General features: G+C 39.2%; 1 long non-coding RNA gene across 1 annotated transcript; it reads right to left on the bottom strand.

Moving 5' to 3' along the window:
• Positions 1–217: 217 nt before the first annotated feature.
• Positions 218–8,433, bottom strand: LOC134800891 (uncharacterized). The gene is made up of 5 exons (XR_010145588.1): positions 8,335–8,433; positions 6,420–6,512; positions 5,693–5,794; positions 4,827–4,928; positions 218–386 (listed from the first exon to the last, which is right to left on the bottom strand). It is a non-coding gene; the product is annotated as an uncharacterized LOC134800891 (long non-coding RNA).
• Between the last annotated feature and the right edge of the window lie 15,070 nt (positions 8,434–23,503).

Below are 23,503 nucleotides of genomic sequence, written 5' to 3'. Positions count from 1 at the left end.
ACCAGCCTATCTTTTTCAGGTATTGCTGTGGCTTTCTTTTTTAAATGATTTAATATAATCGTGCTGATGCCCGGCTCTAATTTCATTTTTTGTAGTTCTCTTTGCAATGTTCTAATGCTGGGCAAGGCCACCAGTTGTAACAAATGACGATATGTCCTGGGAGATTTCTTGTACTTAAATTGCTATTGCCAATGCTTTTTCAGTTGGACTCCATCTCTTACCTCGCGCATTTCTACGGTTGTTGCGTAAATACGCAGTGATTAAGGTCTTCAGAGCTAATGATTTAATGCGCGGCAATACATTTCCTTCACGCAATGTTGTTATTTTCTGCTTGTAGAAATCAATTTTTTTTAATAATTTTGTTTTTCGTGGTGTCACTTGTAAATCTGTAAAAATAAAATATATACCTTATTTAACCGAGTTATTTCAACGAAAACATAAAAATAAAGATCAAATAGTTCATTTCCATAATATAATAATACCACAATACTTCTTTATTTCTGATAAAATATAAATTGAAATAAATAATTTTCAATGCCATTTAAATTATTTTCAACCATAGTGCATCAAGACTTTCAAAAATCTTATGCCTTGGAGCAGCGGTCGGGAACCTTTTAGCAGCCAAGGGCCAAATAGTAGTTAACGGAGGTGACGCGGGCCGTACTTTGTTAATATTTATGACTTTATGAGACATTGTCGTTTGTCACTATTACATACAAAATAGCCAAGGCGGCTCTCGGGCCGCAAGTAACAGGTTCACGAGCCGCATGCGGCCCGCGGGCCGCAGGTTGCCGACCGCTGCCTTAGAGGATTTTCATTCATAGTTTTCATGAGCAGTTCAATTTCAACAAATACCTACCACTATTTAAATGCAGATAATTAAAAAAAAAATATGGCTGTCGAGGCTACATGGAGATGGGAATGCCAGCCAGCCAGCCGCCACGCCAGCGATGATCTCATCGCTGACATCTCATGAACCGTGACAGTTGAAGTTTTCACAGTGTATTTCTGTTGAGGCTATAACAACAAGTACTAAAAACAGAATAAAATAAATATATAAGTGTCGCTCCCATACAACAAATGTGATTTTTTTTGCCGTAATGGTACGGAGCACGTCGTGCGCGCGTCCGACTCGCACTTTGCCGTATGGAGTAACAAACATAGACAAGTGCGAGTCGGACTCGCCCACCAAGGGTTCTGTACTTTTTACCCGACTACGGTAACGCAAAAGGAGGGTTATGATTTTTACCGGTATGTATGTGGGTATGTACTCGTATATATGTACGTTCATCTGTTCCCTCATAACTTCTAAAGTACTCATTATAATTTGACAAACGACATGTCATTCGAATTGTCTTAGGGTCGGTTGCACCAAACCGATAGGTACCTATCGTTAAAGAGTTCGCTAAATTTTTATGTATGGAAAGTTTCATAGTAAAGCGCTGGGGCTGACGTTGATCAGTCTGTCAAAGGTGGTTGGTGCAACTGGCCCTTAGTCGTCCGCTGGTTGAACACGGCGCCCTCTAGAGGTCATAAAGTCATCACGAACGTTAATATAATTATATTATGTACTATGAGCGTCATATACTAAAAGAGTCGGGCGTAGCCCAACGTACGTGGCGCGGTGTACGCGTCCCAAAGCCAAAGGAGTCGGGCGTAGTCCGATATATGCGGCGCTCTGTGTGTATTTCTGTATTGACGACGCCCTCGCAAAAGTAATATAAAGTGACTTCAAATCACAAACGAAACATCCTCCAGACTGAGCGTAGTCGCACTACCCCCTCTGCCACGCATTACTCCATGTTCCAGTCGAATGTGTCTTTGTGTGACGTCCGTGTCTTTGAACGGACCAATCACGACACGGGACTTCGCTCACCTCGTCCCGCGCACCCCCGCATTTTTGGCATCATCGGTTGCATGAAATAATTGCTCTAAACTCGGTCTAGAGGATTCCTAGTCTATGCTTCAAATAGTCATCAGTACGAAATCATGACCCCAAAATTAATTAAATTAAAAATAAGTTCTAAAACTAAAACACGACTAGCCGACTACTACTGTAAATCGCGCTCTAAAAAGTATAAAACAAGATAGAATTCTGAAAATATCATACTGGAAATATTATTAATGTTATCATTTTTAAACTAAAAAATATAACGTTATATAATTTACTATTTTTTTTTTATAAATTTTAGAGATTCAGAGGATAGCCGTGGTCGTATGCCACGTTACCTTAAAGTTTATAATTGCGTGGCATACGACCACGGCGATCCTTTGAATATCTGTAAATATATAAAGAAAATAGTAAATTATATTACGTGGTATTTTTTAATTTAAAAAATTATAATAATATAATAATAAGCCCGCAGGGCAGCTTGTGGCGAGCTGTTGGGGAGTAACCACCCCACGGACCCGAGTGCTCCCGAGAGTCGGTCAGGATCTCCGTCTCCGGCGTGTCTTCGTCGGTCGGAGTGGACCCCAAGGGGACCCGCAGGACTCTTCTTCGGCCTTCATTGGCCGTCCAGAGAGGAGTCGCTAGCTATATGCTCCAGGGGTGGAAGTGAAAGATGCATAAGACGCGAGTTGGCACAGTGGCTGTTATAACAGCCACTGGGTAGAATGCGGCGCACACCTCTCGACACCCCTGAGCCGCTTACATCAGTGTTGCTCCTGGTCGTCTTTACGACGACTTTCAGGGGCCCACCTAGTTAGTGGCAAGACACCGCCTGCCTCGATAACGTATAGAAACATTGTTATGGCAGGTGTCCGGACCTCTCGGCAATAGCCCAATCTTTTGACCAGCCAAACTTCAACACCATAACCGGCACTCTTCTCCATTGCATTTACAATAGCTCCTACGCCAGCTGGGACCGATTTACGGGTATCTATTTGTACCCGTGAATGGGTTCTAGCTGGTGTATTACATAACATCAAACTTGTCTTAAAGGGCCTCTGTGCTGTTGGCTTCGGCCCCACGCACGCCTCCCAAAGGTCCGGGACCCCATGGTCCCGAGATATGGAAAGACATACAAATAATAATAATAATAAGCCCCCAGGGCAGCTTGTGGCGAGCTGAATGGGAAGTGACGTCCCTTGGGTCCCATACCCCCGAGAGTCGGTCAGGCCCGTCTCTCCGGCTTGCCTTCATTGGCCGGCTGGAGTGAACACTGAGCAGGGGCCGCAGGACTCTCACCTCTGGCTTGCCTTAACCGGCCGTCCAGAGTGGGGTGTCAGAGCTATATGCTCGCAGGGCGGAAGTGAAATATGCCTAAGACGCGAGTTGGCACAGTGGCTGCTTACAGCCACTGGGTAGAAAGCGGTGCACACCTCTCCACGCCCTGAGCCGCTCACGTGATGTTGTCCCCTTGTCGCTCCGTGCGAGCGGCCGTTTTCGGGGACCCATATTGTGAGTTGGCGAGTCACCACCTGGCCCATTTTTTCATGTTTTTTAACATATGAGCAGGGCAGGTGCCATAGTCTCCTCCATAGTCCCGGTTACTAGCCCACTAGCAACTCAACTCAATAGCCCGGTTTATTTTTGTACCTTTTCTTACAATAGTCTTACACTAACCGGGGCTTGTCCTTGGGTGCACTACTATAGTGCAAACAGGGATAATCGTCGGTTGGTGTCACATTACATTTAGAGTAAATTGTCTTATTACAAGGGGCCTCTACGTGTTGGCTTCGGCCCCACGCACGCCTTCTAAATGCCCGGGACCCCATGGTTCCGAGAAATTGTAAAAGACAGACATAATAATAATTTGTATGTTTGTTGATTCGACGGCCATTGTCCCGCTAGTTGTTTCAGTGAACGGTTTAATTAAATAGCGAAGAGTCCTACATCTTGAGAGACTCTCGCTAGGTGGTTGGATCAAGGGTCAGATGCAGAAGGCGGTGATCTTGGACACGGCGCGGATAGTCCGCCGGTTCCTCTCTCTGCAGCCCTGACCACCGGTAGCTTGGGCCTTGCCCCGCTGCTGGCGGCACCCTAGGTTAGGTTTTTTATAATGTGTTTATATGTATTTTTTATTGTTTTGTAAGTGTTTTTATATTTTACTTTTATATTCATATTATAAAAAATAAGAAGCCTAAGAAGAATGATGAATTAAAAAAAAAATTCAGCCTATAAGCGTCTCACTGCTGGGCACAGGCCTCCTCTCATCGAGAGGGCTTGCTGGGCTATAGTCCCCACGCTAGCCCAATGCGGATTGGGGACTATATTTCCTGTATTATATTTTTAGATAAGAATTCTATCTTTTTTTTTTTATTGAGAAAACCAAACAGTCATATAAACATATCAAAAATACAATACAAAAGATGTACTGCAACAAAAGATACAATAAAAAAAAGAGGTTCATAAATTATAAATTATGTTAACTGTGTAAGTACAATTATAACTACTGCATATTAATATCAGATAGAAAAAACTGCTATCAGTACTTAGGTACTAAAACAACTTTCGTTTAACTATGGTTTTTAGACTAGACATCGAATTTTGAAAGCAATCTATTTCGGAGAGATGTTTATTATAGTAACTAGGAACTCGTCTGAAAAAGGTTTCTTCTTCATTTCATACTTTTTACAGCGCGATTAGCAGTAGTAGTCGGGTTTTTTAGTATTTGTTGTTATAGCAGCAACAGAAATACATCATCTGCGAAAATTTCAACTGTCTAGCTATCACGGTTCATGAGATATAGTCTGGTGCCAGACGGACAGAGGAGTCTTAGTAATAGGGTTCCGTTTTTACCCTTTGGGTGCGGAACCCTGAAAAACAAGGGAAGGATCCTTCTGATTCTGAAATCTTTATGTAAATACACAGTGCTGTTTACCTTTGGCAGATAACTTTCTTCTTTTAGGTGATTGGAGGATGCTCTTCTTTTTTTTAGAATAATCATGGTCTAGTAAATGCGACTGTCTCGATGTAGATGGCTCTGTAATTATGAATAAAATATTTTATTACAATTGGTAATAAGGAGTTACCATCTCTAAGATGTTTGCTAAAAACCTAACGTGAACTAGGCGTCGTTGAAGAATTTCAATCTGATCATCATCAGCAGTTCCACGTCATCAAATGCCACGTTTTAGGGTTCCGTACCTCAAAAGGAAAAAGTTCAGTTTTTTAGGATCACTCGTGCGTCTGTCTGTCTGTCCGTCTGTCACAGCCTATTTTCTCGGAAACTACTGGACCAATTTGAAATTTGGTACACATATGTAAATTAGTGACCCAAAGAGGGACATGTTTTTTTTTATAATTTTAAAATACATAGGTTCGAAGCTATTTAAGAAAATAGCCATAAAATCACCATTCCCCTCCCCTTTATCTCCGAAACTACTGGGTCTAAAATTTTGAAAAAAATACACAAAATAGTTCTTTACCTACAGATGGCAGGAAAACCTATTAGAAATGTGCAGTCAAGCGTGAGTCGGACTTATGTACGGAACCCTAGAAACGCGAGTCCGACTCGCACTTGGCCGGTTTTTTTAAACATATTATATTATATATTATGCTTGATTTGTTGAAGTGAAACTAAAATCACAATACCTATATATGCCTGTAATATTTAAGGAGTCCATTCGATTCCTGATGGATCTCATCACCAGGACTCAAACTTGACAATACAATACAAATACTATATTACACACCTCAATAAAAGGAAACAACGCAAAAGAAAACAGAAACACAAGCAGAGTTTACCTGAAGCAGATAACTTTTTTCTTTTAGGTGATTGGAAGCTGCTCTTGTTTTTTTTACAATAATCATGATCCAGTAAATGCGACTGTCTTGATGTAGGTGGGTCTGTAAATTAAAAAATCATTAGTGCAGTAATTGGCACAACACGTTCATAGTTATGTCGAAAGTTTAAAGGGCCATAATGTACTGTAAAATGTTGATAATTATTAAGAAGTACTGTATCCGTAAAAGTGTATGGCGACTTTATCAATGACTTCATTCATAATTTCTCCATGCATTTTCGCAGCTCACTGTACTGGTATGTAACTTTACATTTTTCTAATATTTCTAGTGCCAGGCCATGGGCCAATAAGGGTCTACCTATATCATTTTAATATTTTTACTCGACTACGGCAGGTCTTGCTGTCTACATGTATTGCTTACACGAAAATACCAATTTAACATTTTGTTGATATTTTGTATGGGAGCGTCAATTATATTGCGCTATTTCGGGGTTGGTCCCATATTAAATGTTGCTGAGTAGGACCTATTATATTCACCCTGTAAATTATTGCAGGTGACTGGTGCATCATATATAGATGGTCAAGCAAATATTGTCAGTAGAAAAGGGCGGCAAATTTAAAAATGTAGGCGCGAAGGGTTATCGGCCCATAGAAAATTTGTGTTTCCGCCTTTTTCTACTGATAAGATTTGCTTGACCAAGTATATTAACATTATTAACTCTATTTACCTGAACTGTGTCACCGTTTCCTTTTACGTGATTGGGATATTTATTTGTGACTTAATCTTTGACCTGACAGCTGTTGCTCGAGCATATATGATTCTGTAAATATTCAAAGCATATAATTATAATCTAAATAGAGTCTGGCCAGCCAAATATTGTTGACAGATATTTCTTTGTTGTATCACCAATTGTCTATCATTTAAAAAAAAAGCTAAGTCAGTTGTCAATTTATGTCATTCATTCAAATTGTTTGCGGTTTATAAGGGGTTTATTTTAAATAATATTAATAATTACTATACCGAGTGAGGTCCGCAAACTACTATTTAAGCTCGTAAACAATTACGATGATGTGCGAAGTCGACGTGAAGCGTTGTATAACGAAAAACTGCAATGTTTACAAGCGTAAAAAATTTAGTAGGTTGGTGCTCTATATATTTTGATACTTTAAGTGCTAGTTCTAACATTTGCCTATAACTTTGATTAAAGTATGTGAATTTATTAATACCATAATCTCATAAACAGGATAAGTGTGTAAAGAAACGGATAAACTAGAAGTTCTGGAAAATATAAATTAAATCAAAACATTGGATCGTAAACATGTCTCTGTTTGTCGTTGACTGTACTTTACATAGTGGTAGAAATTATGTGCGCTGACTTTGAGTGCACGTCAACGTATATTTAATTTATTTCCTTAGGTACCTTATGTGTGCACAGAAAATCAAAAATATTTTCTAGTATCAAAGCTAATTCTTACTACACAAAGTGTGACCAGCCCAAGATCTTTTGAATTTTTAAACCTGGGCGTAAAGGAAACTATGATAAGTCCATATGAAGATGTATATTGTCGAGGAATAAGCACTGATTACAAATTTAGGCTGTTCAGCAGAAAGGTCGAAACGAATGTGACGGCATCACGCACGCGAACAAAAGCTGTATATTTATTCAAACATTTAAACTTGTTCAGACGTGGCTCACTCCGCGATTTCGTCGCTTTGTTACAGGTAGTTAAAAGTGCATCCGTTCCGCCCCAATTTTGGGGAAAGCCATAAGCCGCGCGTGGCGCTGTCGCCACCTAGCGGCCATATCTGTGCTGATCGTAACAGACGCGTTTTGTTAGAGAGTGAGTCTTCTGTACCTAGTACTATTATTTACTCTGTGACTTGTTCCACGTGCGTTTATGCAGTAACCTATAAAACAAGATGCTTTTAGTTTACGAAGACACTTTCCAACACTGGCCCTTAAACCAAAGCAATCTTGTTTAAACACACAAACACAAAACTTAAGTAGTGACCGACACTTCTAATAAATAAAAATTAAATTAACAAAAACATATGCACTGAACTTTCGCTACACCGTATCAACAAAGTTCAGTTATCCACATTATGAATTGTAATTCAATAAATGTTTATAAAATAAACGAGTCTTTTAATTTCATGTAATCACTATCATGTTTGACTAAACCAACAAATAACCCTGATAGTAATTATATTAAGAACACAATTATTACATATAATACATAGTTATATATATGCATTTACCTATGACAGTAATGTGAGTTGTCTCACAAACTTACTGTGTTTAACTTTACACAACGCTTTTGTCAGTATATCTGCCAACATATCATTAGTATTCAGATACTCAATAGTAATCTTATTACTATTTACAAGTTCTCTAATAAAATGATACCGTATATCGATATGTTTGGTCCTAGCATGATGTAAAGAGCTTCTACACAATTTTAGCGCTGACTAATTGTCATTGAAAATTGTCGGTACAATTTCTTTATTTATAATTTCTTTCAGAAATGTACTAATAAACAAACCCTCTTTACAAGAATTTGACAAAGAGTAGTATTCGGCTTCGGTAGAGCTAAGGCTAACTGTTTTTTGCTTGCGACTTTCCCAAGTAACTACTGACTCACCTATTTTAAAGACGTAGCCCGTGTACGACCGGCGGTCTACGTCGTCACTGCCCCAGTCTGCATCCGCATATCCAGTGATATCCAGCTGCTGCTTGCTTTTCTTAAAAGTCAAAAACGGAGATCCAAGGTACCTTTCAAGTAGCGCAAGACTCTTTTGGCTGCTTTCCAGTGGGTCTCTGTAAGTAAATGATTCATTAAATTGACTCAAGTAGCTAACTGCGTATGCGATGTCTGTCGGGTACAGATAGCAATATACATAAGAGAACCTACAAGACCTCTATAATCATAGGTATCATCTCTTTGATTGCCCCTAGGTAAATTAAGTCCTGTTTCCATGGGAGTATTCGACATCCTGTAATTTTGTGCTGGCTAAAGCTAGAACCCTAAATTTTCAGTGACATATAGGGCTTAACATGCTTTACATATAATCTCAAAAACATTCAATTTGAACTTGTAGTTTAAGAATTATTGTACGTCAAAGTTCCTTAATTTCGACACTGACACACTCACTCACTCACTCACTCACTCGCTCGCTCACCGATCATCATAATTCTAAGATACTTCTAGCATACCCACAAGCTTCAAAGGGTCTAGCAGGCTAAGCGAACAAGAAGTGCCCCCAACGACGGCTTTGGTCATTCTTTCAGGTGGTGTACTGGCAGGTCCTAAGAACACTCTATGCTTAATATCAGTCCTCGATCTTCTTTTGTTTTCGAGTTATTCAAGATAATGTAAAATAATCAGTGTATCATTGAAAGTGTCATATTTTGTAAACTGTTCAAGTTAGATAAACCAAACAAAATTATATTTGACAACAATAAAATAGACTACAAAATGGATATGTTTAACCTGCATCATGTCCTTATACTTCATTATAAAAAAAAAAAAACATTTTATTTTTCTTCTCGTTTTTAGGGTTCCGTACCCAAAAGGTAAAACGGGACCCTATTACTAAGACTTCGCTGTCCGTCCGTCCGTCCGTCTGTCTGTCACCAGGCTGTATCTCACGAACCGTGATAGCTAGACAGTTGAAACTTTCACAGATGATGTATTTCTGTTGCCGCTATAACAACAAATACTAAAAACAGAATATAATAATGATTTAAATGGGGCTCCCATACAACAAACGTGATTTTTGACCAAAGTTAAGCAACGTCGGGCGTGGTCAGTACTTGGATGGGTGACTGTTTTTTTTTTGCATTTTTTTCCGTTTTTTTTTTCATTATGGTACGGAACCCTTCGTGCGCGAATCCGACTCGCACTTGCCCGGTTTTTTTTTATACTTTTCGCGGAGGTTATTTTTTGACATGACGCACGAAGATTTATGCAAATATTTTTATATGTGTATGTAGTGGGTATTAGTGGCTACTCATGCATATTTTTTTTGTAGGTGTACCTCCGCGAAAAGTATTTAAAAAATGAGAAGAAAAATAAAATGTTTTTTTTATAATGAGTTGTACTCACAAGACATTGCTTCCCTCCAATTGTCAGCGTCTGGACCACTCAGTGCTTCTTGTATAGTCCGTGGAGCATCTGGATCGCACGTGCCCGCTAGGAATCCAAAATGTGGAGAACCCGTTGAACTGTCCGAAGTATCCGTACTCTCCTCCTCTGGAATATAAGTTGCATCGGCCGGATCATCACATTCACCTGAGCTAGACGAATCATGTATTATGACCGTACTCGTTCGATCGCTCGTACTCTGAGAATTTTATGTCAAATTGGCATCATCAGACGTACCACAGCTGTGATCGTGGCCCACAAAAATGGACTCGCCGGAAGACCAGCGCCGACTCTCGGGTCGGCATTATGCTGAGGCGAGCCCATTTCATGGTAAACAATATGTAATTATGTACCTATGTCTAACCTTATCATTGTTACTTTTGTATGTAAAATAAGTTTATCACGAAAAATAAATGATTTATGATTTACCACTCACTACTAGTGTTAGCGGTACAGCCTGAAATTCGGGAATTAGCTGCAAATGGTGTTAAAGGTATGAAAATCGGTACGATTTATCTTTAGACCATTTGAATCAATTTGACCCGTAGCACCAAAAGAAAAAAAAGTAGAAGAGTTATGACGTCATCTTTTTTTGTATGAAAAAAAAAACTTTTTTGTTCAGAAACCAATCGTGTGTGGTATTAAATGAAAGGGCATTCAGAGCCGGTTCTAAAAATATATCACATTATTATATTTCCGTCACTATTATAATAACCCTTTGTATGCTGACAATACAACAAAAATATACTTTTTGCCTTTCGGATCTAATTTTGAACGCATCAAAGTCATCGCATAAGCCACAGAACCAAAGATACGTAAATGACTTAGAGATACCTTTTTCCCACTCCACTTTTCTTCGGGAGTGCTCCCCAGTACAGCTTTCGTAGGACAGCGGTTTTTGACGCGTGTTAACGGCCTCCGCCCAGAATTCGTTGCTTAGGCCCGCATCTTGCAGCCTGCATCACGGTCCTGTTCGCGCGTTCTGAGCAGCGGAGCCAGGAACAGTGGTTTGATGCACGATGCCATTGCTCTTGAGATACGCCTGAATAGCAGAACTTGTGAATTCTCCTCCATTGTCGCTACGTAGCGATTTTATCTTTTTACCTGTCTGGTTCTCCACTATAGCTTTGAACCTATCAAATACTTCACCTTTTTTAGTTAAAAAGTACACAAACTTCTTTCTAGAATAGTCATCTATGAAAAGCAAGAAATACCTCGCACCGCTGAATGAGGGAGATGGTAGCGGCCCACAGACGTCTGCATGTACTTAAACCCAGGACCTCTTTAGCCCTGTTGAGAGATTTCTTAGGAAAGGGGACCCTACTTGCCTTACCCTGTACACACGCTACACACGTTTTAAAATCTCTACTATCATATGATATACCAGAAACCGTGACGGCATCACGCACGCGAACTAAAGCTGTATATTTATTCAAACATTTAAACTTGTTCCACATGCGCTTATGCAGTTACCTATAAAACAAGATTCTTTTAGTTTACGAAGACACAATTAATTAATTAGAAATTATTAATAAGAACATGAATTTCCCGCCAAAACTTTGTGTAATATTTCAGTAGCCAGACTCTACTGAAAACGTAGGATAGGCCGAAGCCCCCATTCGCACGACAGCTTTTTCAACGCGCGTTAAAAAAGCGTTTGAATGACACAAATGGATACGTGTGTATTTATTCACACGACAGCGGTGGCGCTTTTTATCAAGCGTTGTTGGATTTTCGACTTTAAGCCTTGGACGTTAAGTCGAAATTAGAGTGCGGACAGATTCAAGCGCTTTTTTAACGCGCGTTGAAAAAGCTGTCGTGCGAATGGGGGCTTACGGGCAATAAGAATGTGCCACCAGTACAGCTGTGTCACGGACACGAATTCGACCCAATCGTGCAGTCAACAATCAACCAACTGCGATTGGTTGATGAGTTCGCATCAAGCGCGCGCGATTGGTTGCAACTAGTTGCGTTAGACTGCACTATTGGCTATAATTCGTGAGGCACACCGCTGAACTAGCACTAGCATCATTCATAGTGCCCTAAGGCCCGTCCTTAGATATATGTTAATGGAAAACGTTTCAAGAGATTTAGCTGTCAAATACAAGCTAAAACTTACCCGAGTTACTAGGCCCAGCGATAGCTTCTACTTGAGGTAGTGAAACTTCATTGTCATTCCTTTTATCAACAATGTTTGAATAAGCATTATTGGAAAAATTCAGCTGAGTTTCATCAGTGATTGGAATAGCTTCAAGCTTTTGTAATGGCATGGCTTGAGATGGCAGCTACTGTCCAGGCATGAATGAATCTGTAAATATTAAAAGTGTAAAAATATAATAAAAATCCTTTACTCATCCAAAATAGGTATAAGTTATAACTGTCAAATAAAGGTTTAAAAATTACCCGAGTTACTAGGCCCAGCGATAGCTTCTACTTGAGGTAGTGAAACTTCATTGTCATTCCTTTTATCAACAATGTTGAATAAGCATTATTGGAAAAATTCAGCAGTTTCATCAGCGATTGGAATAGCTTCAAGCTTTTTTAATGGTATGGCTTGAGATGGCAGCTGCTGTCCAGACATGAATGATTCTGTAAAAATTACTGTAAAAATATAATTAAAATCACTCATCTCATCTAAAAGAGGTAGGTATAACTGTCAAATAAAGGTTTAAAACTTACCCGAGTTACTAGGCCCAGCGATGGCTTCTACTTGGGGTAGTGAATAAACTTCATTGTCACCGATCGCCAGAGGGTCGAGATTCCTAGGAATGTTCCTTTTCGAATAAACATGACAAGGAAAATTAAGCAGCATTTCATCAGGTAGTGGATCAGCTTTTAAATTTTTTGAAGGTATGGCAGATGGCAGACGTTTTAAGTTGATTGTTTTTTTTATTAAAAGCTTTTTTTCGAAATGGTCTGCGCATACAAATTTTAATTCATGTAACTTTTCTATGGGAAGATATACCAGGTCTTCGTTCCCAATTAATTTGACCCACTGCTTGCACCTGAAAACATTTAAATGTGTTATATAATTACAGTTTGCAAGCAAAATGTAGCGTGAAAGGAAGATTCTAAATAAGTTTTTGGCAAAAATTTCATTTTTGGTACAAGCTTTTATCGCTGACTGTACTTTTCTTACGACAGACAACTAATACTCATCGAGACAATTCTAAAAACCCCTAACACAATTAGGTTGCGTTGTTTCATCACAGAGTTCCTATGGCCACCTCCTGTCTCCATCATCAGATCAGCTCGAAGATTTGACAGACTACGGGACAGGTGAAGGCAAATAAAAGCTTGTAAAATGGGAAGTTATGTGACTGTTTCTGTTTCTGTAAGGATTTTCGGAGAATTAATTATAGTCATATCGCATGCAAGATAGAGCTAGACCATGAAAAGTCTGCAGCGATTTTGATACCTTGCCCACGCAGTGCATGTGTTTATTTTAAACGTCAAAGGTCTTTGAAATTATGACGTAGAAATAACACTTGCACCGCGTGGGCTATCAAAATCGCTGCAGACTTTTCTTGGTCAAATTCTAACAGGAAATTTCACTCATCTTACTATATTATTTACATTGATAAACAAACAAAGCTGAAGTTATCGATACTTGTAGTACATCCCTAGTTGACAATGAAAAGGATATGAAATATCAAATTTTCGATGTGTTTTGGTGTGTTTACACCAAAATAAAGCTAAAAGTATCTAAAGCAATACTTACCGGTCTTCATCCAACGGGAATTTCGCCATGAATTTCCTTTTTTCGGGAACATCGCGAGTGTAGAGATTGCCACATATTTCGCATTTAAAGGCTCTGATTTTCGGTGGCATTTACACAAAATCTATGAAGTCACTATATGTTTTTATCACATTTGATTGTATTTAAAAATGGTAAAGGATTTTGAAAATTAAACTCCAAGAAATACGCGAGTAATACATGCAAGGCGCCATGACAAGCAAAGCAATATGGCTGACAGTTGACTAAGTTGACTTGACAGCTAAATAGCACTGACGTTTTGTTTTGCTTTATTGGCTATGGTTAGGTCACTATTTTCCATACAAAACTTTTTTTTGTTCCTAGTTGCGTCAGCCTGGAACGTACCTTCACCGTTATCTGTCAAAAGATTTTACTGTCAGTGTCCAGAGGGTCTACCGCGAACCACGTTTGACATGTTGCCTCTCTGTCGCACTTATACATTCGTACGTAAGTGTGACAAGGAGACAATACATCGAACGTGGTTCGCGGTAGGCCCTCAGATGGACGAAACAAAAAAAATCAGTGTCAAATCAAATTTTTGAGTTTTTGAGGTTAGCTTAGATCGTCTCTTGGGTATTCTGTGCTTGGGTCTTGTTGTGTTTTTTTTTTTTGACTATTGAAGTATTGCAGTTGCCGTGATGGACTCAATACATTCGTGTCGCTGCTGCCTGCAGTGTCCTCCGGACAAGGACCTGACGACGTCGTACACACATCTCGGCAAAACGGAGATATATGCCGACATGCTCAAACAGTGTTTCGATATACATGTAAGTACTTTGTTGTTCATCGTTCTCAACCTGGAGCTGAAGAACAGCGAAGTCAGCTACGCTGACGATACAGCCATTTTATTCTATGGCGAATCTTGGCAGGATGCGCAAGATGCGGATGTTTTAGGGTTACAACGTCTGTCTAAGTGGTTAAATCTAAACCTTCTTACTCTCAACACTGATAAATCTAAATTCATAGCCTTTCACAAAACAGCAGCATCCAGCCCATCATCCATCCTGTCACATTTGAAAGTCCACTGCCAGTCTGCCACACTTGCATAGTCCTGCCGAACCTCAATCTTCTGCCTGTTCCTGTAACTGCATAAAAAGAACCAACTCACTCAAATATTTAGGCGTATCCTAATTTTAAAAACCATGTCTCTACGACCACTGGTAGAGTTCGGAAACTCATCTACACTTTTAAACTTTTACGTGAATCTGCTCCTGGTCAGATACTTAAAGCTGTTTACTTAGCCCTCTGTCAATCAATTTTAAACTATTGTATACTTGCCTGGGGAGGCTCTGGTAAATCGTTCATGATAATTTTGGAGCGTGCACAAAGAGCGGTTCTGAAGGTCTGTCTGGGGCGACCCCGTCGATATCCAACAACTGAACTCTTCAAAGAAGCCCAAGTCCTGAGTGTTTGCAAATTGGTTTTGCTACGTGTTATTTTATATACTCATATTATGCCCAGTCGTCTGCCGGATCATCAATCGGTCACTTCAAGTAGAATTTACAGTATCACTTCAAGATAAAGATAAAGATAAAAAATAGTTTATTCAAGTAGGCATATTACAATGCGCTTATGAACGTCAAATAAACCTTTACCGGCTCCAACCGTACACCTCTGCCCTGAGAAGATTTAAATACCCCCTCAATTGGAGGAGGGTATCCCAATATGGGACCGGCAAGAAACTCGGCGGGACACATCTTTTCAAAACATTATTACATCTTATAATTAACATGCATTATGAGTAATTAAGAAAAATACAATTTAAATTACTACAGAATTCATGCAATTATACTCAGTGAGTACATAACTTTATACAAATACGTAGCTCTTTCAGAAAACATATCAAATTCTTACAAAAGGAAAAGAAAATAAAATCAATAAAAGAAATGAGAATACATATTATATGAATCTGACTGATTGTTATGAGATGCTTTCATACAATTTGATGTTCTTACCTGAGCTGAGTCACCTTTAACTCTACACATAACTTCTTCATTGCTTCTTTTGCGCAGCGCTTCTCGGCATTTCTCTTCCCGCACATTTACAATAAAGTACAGTGGATTTCATTTATTACGACCTTGGTTGTAGCGACCATTCGGCTATAGTGACGTAAAATCCAAGTCCCATGAATTTAAAGCATATTTTAGTACAAGATTCATATGGATATAGCGACTTCGGGTGTAGCGCCGAATTCGGGTGTAGCGACGGTTTTTAGTGAACCATTTGTAACAAGTTCTTAGAAATTCCATGCGGATATTGCGACCGGAGTCGGTCGTCAAAGGACAATAGAGCTTTACTTTCTTATCTTTTGTTTACATCGAGAGATGGTTAGCAAATGTGGTGAAAAAACCACCAAAAACCTTTTGTTTATAGGTGGATATTAACTAGGTAGGGGGTATAGCCTGAACATTCGTTCGAGACGTACAAACAGCAACACTCCTAACTGTACATCGGTGGACCTTATTACAAAAGGCATAAGGTCCACCGATGTACAGTTAACAGTGTGAGCGATGGTACACACGTTTCGGATTTAAATTTATACATATGTCTTTATCTTTTTAATTTTGCCTATAACGACTTCCGGATATAACGACGAAATTTCGGTGGTCCCTTCATCGTCGTTATATCCGGAATCCACTGTAGTTAAAATTTGTGACATTAGGCACTCTAAACTTGCTAAAGTTTTGGAACTATGAGGAATCAGAAGAAATTCTGAATCTTTCCCAAGTGACTCCTAACTCCACGTACTCATAGGATTACTTCCTCATTCCTCTTCGAGTTAAGTTTCAGTTTTTCACAATGCTCGGACACACTTATATCTAACAAAATTTTATAGTCATTACATTCTTAGATTTCATTCACACACTTTTCCCTCCCTTCTCACTACAAGCTTACAAACACACAAGTTCACACTCCTCTTTCTTTCCTAACTCCTATTCTTATGTTAAATATAATTCCTATTCTTATGTTTAGTATAATTATGATTTTTTATCATTGGTATCTCGCGATGATCATGGCCCCCCGCGATACAGGCCATGCCTAGTGTGGGGTTCACTGTAACGTGCCTGTTGAACTTTTATTGTGAATAAAAATATTGTTATTGTTATTATTGTTCTCTTTATTCAATTAGGGTCTTAGGTTAGGGTTTTACAATGTGAGTATAAAAGTAAAATATAAAAACACTTACAAAACATAACAAAAATATATAAACACATTATAAAAAACCTAACCTAGGGTGCCGCCGGCAGCGGGGCAGGGTCCAAGCTGCCGGTGGTCAGGGCCGCAGAGTGAGGAACCGACGTACTATACGCGCCGTGTCCAAAATTACCGCCTTCTGCATCTGACCCTTGATCCAACCACCCAGCGAGAGTCTCTCTAGGTGTTGGTCGAGACTCTTCGCTATGAGACCGTTCGCTGACACGACTATAGGAACAATGATCGTCGAGTCAACATCCCACATAGCGGTTATCTCGTGGGCTAAGTCTAGGTACTTGCTGGACTTGTCCTTCTCGGCCTTCACGAGATTCTCATCATGGGGGATGGTGACGTCGACGAGCACGGTCCGGCGCTGCGATCGATCTATTAGCACGATGTCAGGCTTATTGGCTACAATAGTCCTGTCAGTGATGATAGATCGATCCCAATAGAGCGTAGCACGACCATTGTCGAGAACTGGCGCAGGTGAGTACTTGTAGTACGGCACTTCGCGGTCCACAAGGCCGTATAGGAGGGCAAGCTGCTGGTGAATAATTCTGGCTACGAGGTTATGTCTGTGCAAGTACACGCCGTTAGCAAGATGAGAACAACCGGAGATAATATGCCTGAGTGACTCTCCGGGACGGCGGCATGCCCGACAAATGTCGACCGTACCTTATTATTGTTATTGTTACTTTAAGCTATAACTGAAACACTGTTTAACCGTTGAAGGAAATTTGCAGTTTTTTTTGCCGATATCTATCCTAAATTGACAATTAAACGTTCAGCTGGCAGTGGGCGGCTCGGGCTCGTGCGGCATCTGCTCGGCGTGCGTGGGCCGCCTGCGAGACGCGAGCGACTTCAAGCTGCAAGTGCAGCGTAGCCAAGCGGAACTCCAGGCGCGGCTGCAAGGAGAGAGCATGAAAGGTAGGGAAACACCACCCATTAAACAAGTCTTGGATATTACTCATTCTGATTAAGTGCTATAGATATGTCCATTAAATCACACGACATTCTACAATACCAGATGGTCGCATAATACACGCTCCTGCTAGGGGTAGGTGGACTGCCCAATAGCCTGCCTGATGGAGCTGCTAATGCTTAATGAAAATCACTGTTTGAACAGAACAAACTGGAAGATGATGTGATTTGTGTTGTTTGTTTGCTCTAGAGGAACGCGCAGTCGAGTCGGGAATGCAGGATGGAGACGGGACCAGTGAGGAGCCTGTGTCGTGTGAGTACCTGCTCCTCTATAATGGTAATGGGTAATGTAAGATTCACAGTTATGAATAACGGGTAATAGTTTTAATATGTACCTACTAGGCTAGAATAGCTTGTGCCTAAACTAGTCTGTTGCTTATAAACTTGTATGTTTGCTTCAGGTGAAGAGCCCCCGATCAAGCCGGAGACAATGGATGAAGATGGGGCAGCTGATGAGATGTTGTGTGAGTGTTTAGTTTTAATGACAGATTTTGAAAGTGATACTAGATAGCAGTTGGCTAAGGTCTCTATTGTTTCCCATAAAGGATCATGCCGAATTTTGCCTACGATTCGATAAGCATGCTATATATACGATAAATTTTATCATATTTCTTACAATCTTTTACATATATTAGAATTCAACGGACAACTTCTTAGTAAAGAAAAGAAGTTAAAGAGTAATTAAACCAAATCAACACATCCCACGCCATTACATAGAATCAATGATATTTCATAAATGGACGTCCAGAGCCAAACAAAAAGTATGGCAGCAAAATACTTTTCTACGATGTTCCTGTTGATGCTAATAACGCTCAATTCAAAGAAAAACATTCATACCACTAACGACATACTGTTTTAAGCACTAAGTATCAAAATGCAAAAAGAACTGCGATGCAGTAAAAACTTTTTATTCCAATGACTTTAATTGTAACATACCCAAATTACTTACGTCAAAAGTGAATAACGAAAGAATATGGAACGAATAGAGTCGCTATGGATTGTGTTTTCATATTAATTATTACATATTTATTTGATAGTATTGTATGAAATCTAGATGTGCACCATTTTACAATTAGCTTTCACCGGCTTTCCACTGAAGTCGTTGTTTACTTCTTTAATATTGATTTACTTTTTAGGGTTCCGTATCCAAAGGGTAAAACGGGACCCTATTACTAAGACTCTGCTGTCCGTTCGTCCGTCCGTCCGTCCGTCTGTCACCAGGCTGTATCTCACGAACCGTGATAGCTAGACAGTTGAAATTTTCACAGTGATGTATTTCTGTTGCCGCTATAACAACAAATACTAAAACCAGAATAAAATAAAGATTTAAGTGGGGCTCCCATACAACAAACGTGATTTTTGACCGAAGTTAAGCAACGTCAGGCGGGGTCAGTACTTGGATGGGTGACCGTTTTTTATTTTGCCTTGTTTTGCATTATGGTACGGAACCCTTCGTGCGCGAGTCCGACTCGCACTTGCCCGGTTTTTAATACAACCTTATTTGATATCTGGGTATGAATAACACGAAAATAGGTTAAAACTTAAAAATACATTAAATAAGTGGAAAAATATATATGTATATTCTATCTTTTTTTTTATAAATTATCTATATGATAAACCTACAAAATAGGAATTCTAAATTCTTTGAAATAAATTAAGTTTATTATTAAGTGCCTTTTAGGCAAACATTTGTTTTTGATACATTACTGTATTTATTCTCTCTCTGAAATTGAAGTAAATATGTTTACTTAAGTGATTGGTTTTACATTTGATGCTATAACAATTTTTACTATAAAACAGCTCTAGATGTTATAGTCTATTCCGGTTCGCATGCTATGTCTTATTAATTTAAGGAAGTCGTATTAAAATGGTATTAAACATATTATTTTATTTAAACTAAATGTATTAACCTAATACCAACTCGTTCGATTTTTGTTCCTTGACAGCCTTTAAACGCCTAATATCATCTATATGTTTACACTATTTATGGCACCTTAATTCCTTGTAATAAGGCATAATAATATTTAACATGGCCCGATACAAGACAAAATTCCTAACCTCAAAATCGTAGAGAAATTCCGCTTTTATAATGTTCTGTGAAGTGTCCGTGAATTTCTAATAACTATCGGGACTTTCAGTTCATGTTTGGAGCCTAACAATATACCATCCATGTTTAGCGAGTGTTGGGCCAAACTTGTATGGGAGCGGAACATCATCCTTTAAGCCATAATGTATTGTTTGTCCTCATTTTCGTTAGTCATACTTTGTTTGGTTCAGAAACGCGTAATTTCTCAGGATTGCCATAAAACAAACTAACCTAACCTATATATAGGATATTAGGATAACCTTGGTTAGAGTTAATGGTTTCAAGTTTATGACTAAGGATAATATGACAAACAATACTTTATGACTTAAAACTTTATGTGAAAGAAAGGGATCCCATTTAAAATATTTGTATAAAAATAACAATGTTGGACTTATTATAGGCTTTTCTGAAAGATTTTTGTGAATTAGTAAAAAATTATGGGCAATAACAAAGAACTTTAAGTAAATTTATTTATATTATCATTTGTGTGTGTAAGGACACTAAGAACAATAAATATTCTGAAAGGTAAATACATTATTTTAAGACAGTCATTGTACAATGTTTCTGTCTTATTTATTTATTACTAGAAAATGTTTCTCTCAGTTACACCGTTAACTTGATCTCCGTAAGTACACGGTACATGGGGTTTAATCTAGTGTTGGTTACTCTAGGCGACATCCACACGGCGGCCGGAGACGGGGCGAGCGACGAGGATGACCCGCTGTCGCGTGAGTACCTGCTTTATATACAAGTAACTAGACTAAGTGATGTCAGACTTCAATTTGTTGTTCAGATATTGTTTATGGCTGTCTGTGCGTCTGTAGCGGTCGCGTCGATGAAGCAATTTCTTAGACTCATACTGTTTTCTATTTGATGTTTTTCTTCTATTGTGCTGAAAATTAATTCTAACCTGTAATATTGGACCAGCGATATCTAACAGTGTTGGCACACTGAACGAGATCTGTTGTACCAAGCATGGAAGGCATGGATCCGGAGGAAGGCCACAAGATCTCTGAATTGTCGACACAAACTCAATAATTAGTATATTTTATTGCAAGTGCGCAAAGTGTGTCATTATATACGAGCAGGAGATGTCTTTTATGACTCATCCCATAGGTGAATAAAAGACACGGGACAAATACATAATGACTCTTGCACATGTAGGTACAATAAACGAAGTTGCTTTTTAATTGATTCATGCATTTTGTCGTGCCGTAACGTAATGTACCAAACTCTATCGTGGCAATTCACACTCGTAAATGCGAGTCTTTATAATTATAAGAATAACTATTATATACAACTGTAGGTACCGTTATGTAAGATACGGCATGACGTAGATTGTTGTTATAGTGGAGGAGCGGGTCGTCAAGTCGGAGGTGTCGGACGCGGCGAGTGACGAGGACTGCGTGTCGGGTGAGTACTGCGACACCACGATACTGCTGCACATAGTACGATACGAGCCACACATTATACACATACACACCTTAATACTTGTACACATGTACAACTGATATTCATTATAGCAAAGAGACTTGATTGTAATAGAGATAAACTCTAAAAAAAAACGTGCCCCTAATTTTGACATCAAACACATGGGGCGCTGTACTGCGCCATGTTTTGCGGTCATTGAATTGTCGAACGTCCTTTTGACAATCAGATCATATTCAATCAGATGAATCCATCCATAGAATATGCAGTAGCATATTGTATGGATGGAGCTGTACAGCGCCATCTCGCGTACCTGTCAAATTCAAAGCACGAACTCGTCTTAGATTTTACGCATCTTAATCAATGTATTTTTGATTATAGTATGTACATTACGATCACATTTCTGAATTCCGCTCTCAGCTCGGGTGGTTACCGATCCGCCGACGCCGAAATGTGCGTGTCTTGTCGTTGCTTTTCAACGTACTCTTTAACCCCTGCTCTCCATCTTACCTTACCGAGAGATTTAATTATCTGGCTGAAGGCAGTGAACACCGCTTACGTTCAAGTGCTAATCTTACGCTTGCTATTCCCCCGAATAAGACACGATCGTATGCGAATTCGTTCACGGTACGCGCGGTGAAGTTGTGGAACGAGTTGCCCCTGTCGCTCAAACGGTCCCAGTCTGTAGCGTCACTCAAGGCTAATTTGAAGAAACGTATGCTTTCCAACCAAGCGTGATTTGGTTAAGTACTGATATTTTTTTTTGTTGACACTTGTGTGTATATATATATGTAATATATGTTTAGTATTCATGTATGTAGCATGTATTTTATTTTATAATATTATTTATGTATTTTATTTACTTTTGGACGTTTTGGTTAGTTTACTTTTAAAATGTTACTGTGCATTCCGTAAGTTTGTCTATCTAATTTGAATTCTCCCCTCATCTACTCGAAGGTTAGCTGGAAGAGATCCCTTACAGGGATAAGTTCGCCTTTGTACCTTTATTTCTGTAAATATTATGTAAACCTGTGTTGTGTACAATAAAGTGATTACTACTACTACTACATTACCATCCATACTCGTAATATAAAACGAGGATATTTTTATTGTTCGCTAATTCTGTGTTGATTGTTAAAGCACGGTTAAAAAAATATATACATATATTTTGATGATAATCCCATACAATGCCGAGATGTTTATTAAATCAATTATTCGCGTTATATTCTGTTCAGATTGCTATATTAATTTTTGTTTCAGTGTGTTGGGACGGCAGCGCCGCCCGCGCCAGCGAACAACTCGCAATGGATTGTTTCGTGGTGCTCGAGCGCCTCCGCGGCGACACGACTGTTCACAGTGGAGACAAACCATACGCCTGCGAACACTGTGGCATGAATTTCAGATACAAGTATATTTTAAGAAAACACATACAACAAGCGCACTTGGCGAACGAGCCAAACAAATTTGCTTGTGATTTTTGTAGTTTTACGTTTCGAACTGAATTGCTTGTAAAAGAACACGAGAAAAGCGAACACTGTGTTACAAATTTCATGTGTGCTGAATGTGAGTATACAACAAGTTCCAAGACAAGTTTACAGACTCATTTAAAGAGTCACTTTGTGGACAACGTTTTTAATTGTAATCACTGTAATTATACCAGTTTGTTTAAAAGTGATTTACACAAACACCAAGCGATACACACTCGAGACATGCCTTTTAGGTGTACCAAATGTGATTTCAAATGTAGTTTTGAATCAAACCTTCGACGTCACCAGAACACCCATAACCCAAGACATCAGAAGATACAAACTGGAGAGAAGCCTTTTCTTCAATGTGGTAACTGTGCTTACAAATGCCGTCGGAAATCAAGGTTACAACATCACCAAAGAATACACACGGGCGAGAAGCCTTACCAATGTAGTCTTTGCGACTACAAGTGCAGTAACGGGTCAAACTTACAACGTCACATAAGAATACACACCGGAGAAAAGCCGTACACATGCAGGCATTGCGACTTCAAGTGCAGTTCAAGTACAAACTTACGGGAACATGAAATGAGACATACTGACGAGAAACCTTTTCTGTGTAGCCACTGTGATTACAAATGCAGTCACAAATCATACTTAAAGAATCACCTGACGATACATACTGGGGTGAAACCATTTCAATGTAGCCACTGCGATTACAAATGCAGTGACAAATCACACTTAAAGAAGCAC

Source organism: Cydia splendana, chromosome 20, assembly GCF_910591565.1.
Source record: "Cydia splendana chromosome 20, ilCydSple1.2, whole genome shotgun sequence".
NCBI classification, from domain to species: Eukaryota; Metazoa; Arthropoda; class Insecta; order Lepidoptera; family Tortricidae; genus Cydia; species Cydia splendana.
Note: the sequence above shows the minus strand (reverse complement) of the source record. Positions and strands in the feature narration are given on the sequence as shown.